The sequence below is a fragment of the Gorilla gorilla genome, chromosome 21 (assembly GCF_029281585.2).
Source record: "Gorilla gorilla gorilla isolate KB3781 chromosome 21, NHGRI_mGorGor1-v2.1_pri, whole genome shotgun sequence".
NCBI classification, from domain to species: domain Eukaryota; kingdom Metazoa; phylum Chordata; class Mammalia; order Primates; family Hominidae; genus Gorilla; species Gorilla gorilla.
In genome coordinates this window covers 34,915,426-34,921,290 of record NC_073245.2, presented here as the reverse complement: position 1 = coordinate 34,921,290, position 5,865 = coordinate 34,915,426, and positions in this window count along the sequence as shown.

The following is a 5,865-nucleotide window of genomic DNA, read 5'->3' as shown; positions in this document are numbered from 1 at the left end:
TTTGAGCTCCCTGACAGCTAGGTGGTTTTCTGTTATCCTTATAGCAGGAATGGGGCTTCCAAACTCTCAGATGTCAGGTGTGTGTACCCATACGTTCTCTTGCACAAAATCAAATGAGGAATGTGGAGGTAAAGAAAACCAAGCAGTCTCTTGATGCAGGACTTCTCCGAGCCTTTAGAAGACAGGTGTAGTGTGCAGATGCTTATATTCACTTACAAAGGCAGATGGAACCGCCTCTGCTCAGAGCATCTCTGATACCATCTGGGCTTGGGTTTGAGGGCCTTTGCATGGGACAGGTGGGGAGCCACAGAAATGAAGAACAGGGCAACGCCTAGAACTCTGAAGGGAGTTGCGGATCTGTCCTGTGGCTGCCCACCCTGGGGTTTTGAGGATGCATGGGAAGGCAGGCCTGATGTGACACAGCATTCCTGGGCCCAGTCAAGACAGGACTCCTGTCAGGGCGGGTCCCATGCTGTTGACCCTGGCTGGGGGTGCTAGATCCTGAGGGCAGTCAGGCCTGTTGGGTGGGCATGGGCCTGGTTGTCGGAGACCCTGAGTTTGGCCCCAGCTCAGCTGCCTCTGTGACTGCAGGTGGCACAAAGGCCTTCTGAACCTCGGACTCTGCCCTGCATGAAGGGCCCCAGACAGGCTCTGTGGGGCTGTGGGGAGTGCCGCACTTGTGAAGCCAGCCTTGGCCTCCATCTCATCTGAAGACATATGGGGGTGAAATGGCCACTGCTGGAAGCCCTGTCAGGGTAAATGAGACAGTGCCCTGGGGCACTTAGAGCAGTCCCCACACAGCACTCAAAAAGCAGCAGCTGTTATTGTCTTGATTGTGAAAAGCCATGTTTCCTGAAAAACATGTCAAAGCAGCCGGCTGTGTGGCCCTGCACCTGCGTTCCCGGGGTCGACTCACCTATACTGACACCCAGAGCCACCCCAAGAACTGTGGTTGGAGGCAGCAAACTTGGAGGTGGCTGAGTGGATGGAGATCCTCAGAGCCATTGACAAGTACTGACAGCCTCCTGTGTGCGTTCTCACATTGGTTCAATTCAATTCATCATGACCCTTTCAGGTGCATGTGAGTGTCCCCACTTTACACATGAGAAAACTGAGGTTCAGGGGAGTGAGGCTTATTTACTCCCTGCCCTTTCTGACAGCTCAGGCCATGGTCTGACCATCTGCATAGCTGTCTGCTTGCAAATGCACCCACCTGGTGACTTGAGAACATTCTGGAACTGCCAGCCTAGGACACTGCTGGAGGCTACCCCTTTTCTGGAGGGAAGGCCTGCAGGTCTGACCTGTGACTCCCCGAGTGTCTGTTGTTTCTGCAGAGGCAGGGATGAGTGTGGGGGCCAGAACACGGCTTGGTGGGTTGAGAGTTGGTGTCCTTGTGAGCGGTCATCTGAAGAAAGTGTGCTCAGTTCTGGGAAGGGGACCCTCTGTCCTTGCAGCTGGTGCTGACATCAGCATGGACCTCAGCATGCAGTCCTCACCACACCCAGCTGCAGGGCTGCAGGGACAGCAGGGTGTGGCCATCAGAGCCCCCACTGGGAGGGAGGTCGTTGTTGACCCAGAGTGCTGGGACTGGGCTCCCAGGAGAGGCTGGGAGGGCCAGGCTCCTGCAGGGAGGCATTTGTGCCATGTGGGTGTGGGTTGATGGAATCATGCAGTGCTTATGGTGGGGCTGTCCTGTCCCATTGGCCCTGCCATGCCACCCTGTGAGAAGGGCAATGATCTGAGTTGACTTGTGGCCTCCAAAACTACAGCCTCCACCAAGGGCACCAGGGGGCCACAGGGTAACATAATATCATTAATTACAATGACAGAAATAATAATGATGAGAGGAAGGTGTTTATAGTACTACCAGGCACCAGGCACCTCCTTAACACTGTATGACTTTCTTCCCTTTTCTCTTTAACAAAATTTATTTTAATTGACAAATACATATTGAACACACATGGTGTATAGCATGAAGTTTTGCAAGTATGTCTGTCTGCATTGTGGAATGGCTAAATCAAGCCGATGAACATCTACACTATCATACATCCTTATTGATGATAAGAATGTAGCAGGACGAGCTGCAGACAAAACTCTTGAGACACTGGATTAAAGGAAGAGGTTTTTATTCAGCCGGTAGCATCGGCAGACTCACGTCTTAAGAGCCAAGCTCCCCGAAAAAGAAATTCCTAGCCCTTTTAAGGGCTTACAACTCTAAGGGGTCCACGTGAAAGGGTCATGATAGATCAAGTAAGCATGAAGAATGTGACTGGAGGCTACATACATCAGCTAACAGAACAAAAAGTTTTACAGTGCTTTCTAATACAATGTCTGGAGTTTACAGATAGCACCAGTAGTTTTTATTGGTAATAAGAAAAAGGACAGCTTAATAGTGTCAATAACACAACTGCCTGCCCATTCATTAGGTAACCGAATGTAGGCTCTGTGCCCACATATCCAGTATAGTCCAGTGAGAGCCGTCCAGTCCGGATGAGATCCCGGACGAGCCCCCATTATATCAGGAGCTGGATCAGTGGGCACCAACTCTCGGGCTTCCCAAGGCCACCAGTCTCCGATAGTGGTTCCCCCGCATATATAACAAGAAGTAACATTAAGGGAATGAGCTATATTTTCTGCTAATTGGAGAAACAAATTTTTTATCTTTTTCAGAAGTTCTGGTGCTGGCAGATTCAGCTCCTCATAAAAGGTTTGAAACACTGGTTTGGGAGAGGGCTTGTGGACCTCCCCTCGAACTAAAATGGCAACTTGGGGGTTTAGCCCTGTCCCTTCTATCCCCAGGGTTACACATTCTCCCTTTTTCCAATGTGGATCTAGGGGATTGGTAATTATTAGTTCTAGTGGGTTACAGTGACCGGCAGCACAGGAGGGGTTGGCTTCCCCTTTCTGAAGATGAACCGAGTCCTTTTTGTTCTTTTTCCAAGTAGCCTAAATAACACATGGCCAAAAGGCACAATTTTCACAAACCCCTGACTCATGACAAACATATTTATTTTCTACTCTGTAGCTCCTTTCCCAGTTAAGAGAACCACATCCTGTTCCTAGCTTGTTACTATTAATGGCTGCACAAGCATCAAATCTTAAAGTTACTTGTTTGGGGATTCCTTTTTCTTCTGTTCTAGTTATTATTTTACTTGTATCACCTAGGAAAAGGCCAGTTCTTAATCTTATTTCAAAACTGGTGGTTGTAGGGGGCTCAGATGGGTTATAACACACATCAGGTCAGTCATTTCCTGGGCTACATACCTTGTACTGAGTGGCATTATACAAACAAGTTTCTTTCAACGTTCCCATACATTGATAATAACTATAGAACAGAAAGATTGTTTTCATTTGCTGTCCTACCTCGCTGACCTGATGAATACACTGGGAACAGTCCCCAGTTTGAGTAAGATCAGTTGAAGCCCTTACTGTGAGTCCAAAATTTAAGAAAAATGAAGCCCACAATGAGCTTCCTCATGCTTCAGCTGTGCATGGACCAGTCAGCTTCTGGGTGTGACTGGAGCAGGGCTTGTCATCTTCTTCACGGTCACTCTGCAGGGGTTGTCCAGGCTTTGTCTTGCCTCCCAGGATTCAGGCGCTGCAGGTTTTACACGGTTGTGGTGGATCCAGGCTAGGATTCTGTCTACGTTCACAGCAGTGGGAGTGATCAGGACGACAGTCTGGGGTCCTTTCTACCATGGGCACAAAGAGGCTACGTTCCAGTCCTTGATCCACACTCGAACACCTGGGGAGAAACGGTGAACTGGGGAGAATAAGCTATCAGGGCATCTCTCATTTACCCAGGCTGAGATTGTTTGTGTAATTTTTCCTAAAGCCTGTAGCTGTCGCTGTAACTCAATTTCACCTAACTCTCAGGAAGTGCCTGGAAGTCCCTGCAATATGGGAGGGGGCCCATGATATAATATTTCCTAAGGGGAATATCCTGTTCTTTTAGAAGGGGTACATCTAATTTTAAATAATACCATAGAGAACATGTATCCATTTTAATCCTGTTTCCTGACATACTTTCCCTATTTTTGATAGTCTGATTCATCTGCTCCGCCTTTCTGGAACTCTGAGGCCGGTAGGCGGCATGCAGTTTCCATGTGATCCCCGATACCTTTGCCATCTTCTGTACCAAGTCAGCCACAAACACTAGCCCGTTATCTGAGCTGATCCGTAAGGGCAGTCCAAATCTAGGAATAAGATCTCGAAGAAGCACACAGGTTACTTCACAAGCTTTCTCAGTTAGTGTTGGATGAGCCTCCACCCACCCAGAGTAGGTACACAAAAGAACTAGTAAATACTTGTTACCTCCACACTTTGGCATCTCTGTGAAGTCCACCTGGAGATCTTCAAAGGGGGCTGCTCTATAAGCTTGTATGCCGGGGGGAACAGCTGGACCTTGCCTCACATTATGCTGTCAGCAGGTAACACACTGCTGCGTCACTGTTTTGGCAAGGGTTGACAAATATGAGAGGTAGAAATACCGGCCTAACAACTTTTCAAGTGACTCCTGACCTAGATGGGTGGTTTCATGCACAACCAGTACAATTGCGGCTCCTAGCAGCTGTGGCAGAGCTACTCTCCCATCTGGTAACCAAATCCATCCTTCCTCCATCATTTGTCCTCCCTCTGCCTGGAGAAAGTCCTTTTCTCCTTTAGAATAAGTAGCTACAAGATCAGGTGCTTGAGGGAGCAGGGGGTCTGTGACTGATGCCTGGAAGGGGGCAGATGCTGCTTTTCGAGCCTCTGAGTCAGCGCGGGAATTCCCCAAACCCACCAAGGTGGAAGCTCGCTGGTGTCCTCTGCAATGCATAACTGCCACCTTGTGGGGTTTCCATGCTGCTTCTAATAATTGCAAAATTTCTTGTTGATATTTTATGTCCTTTCCCCCAGAGTTCAATAAGCCCTTTTCTTTATATAATGCTCCATGCACTTGAAGGGTTAAAAAGGCATACCGAGAGTCAGTGTAAATGTTTACAGTCTTACCTTCACTGAGTTCTAAGGCCCAAATTAAAGCAATGAGTTCAGCTCTCTAGGCTGAAGTGCCCTGGGGCAATGATCTGTCTTCAACAACAGTGTCCAGGGTTACCACAGCATACCCTGCACATCTCTCTCCTTGTGGGTTGATGAAGCTGCTCCCATCCACATATAGTTCCCAGTCTACTGATGCCCAAGGATGGTCCCAGAGGTCAGGTCTGCTAGAGTAGACTGAGTCCAACACTTCTACACAGTCATGCTTGACAGGGCTCTCTGATACCGGGAGCAAGGTAGCAGGGTTCAGGGTGTTACAAACTTTAATGGTTATATAGGGATTTTCACAGAGCAAACTTTGGTACTTGGTGAGTCTAACATTCATTAGCCAATGATGTCCTTTAGTATTCATTAATGTCACCACAGCATGGGGGGCCTTTATATTCAGGTTTTGCCCAAGAGTCAGCTTATCTGCTTCTTGTACTAGCAGGGCAGTTGCTGCCAAGGCCCTCAAACATGGGGGCCATCCTTTAGAAACCCCGTCTAGTTGTTTAGAGAGGTAGGCCACTGGCCTCAGCCAGGGCCCCACAGTTTGGGTTAAAACTCCAACTGCCATCTTTTCTCTCTCTGACACATACAATGTAAAAGGCTTTGTCAGATCGGGTAGCCCCAGGGCTGGGGCTGACATAAGTTTTTCCTTTAACTAATGAAAGACTTGTTGTTGTTGGGATCCCCATTCAAAATGTTCCTGGTCACCCCACTTTGTGACCTCATACAAAGGCTTGGCTAATACTGCAAAGTTTGGGATCCACAGTCTGCAAAACCCCACAGCTCCTAAGAATTCTCTCACCTGCCTTCTGGTCTTAGGCTCCGGTAGATTGCAAATGA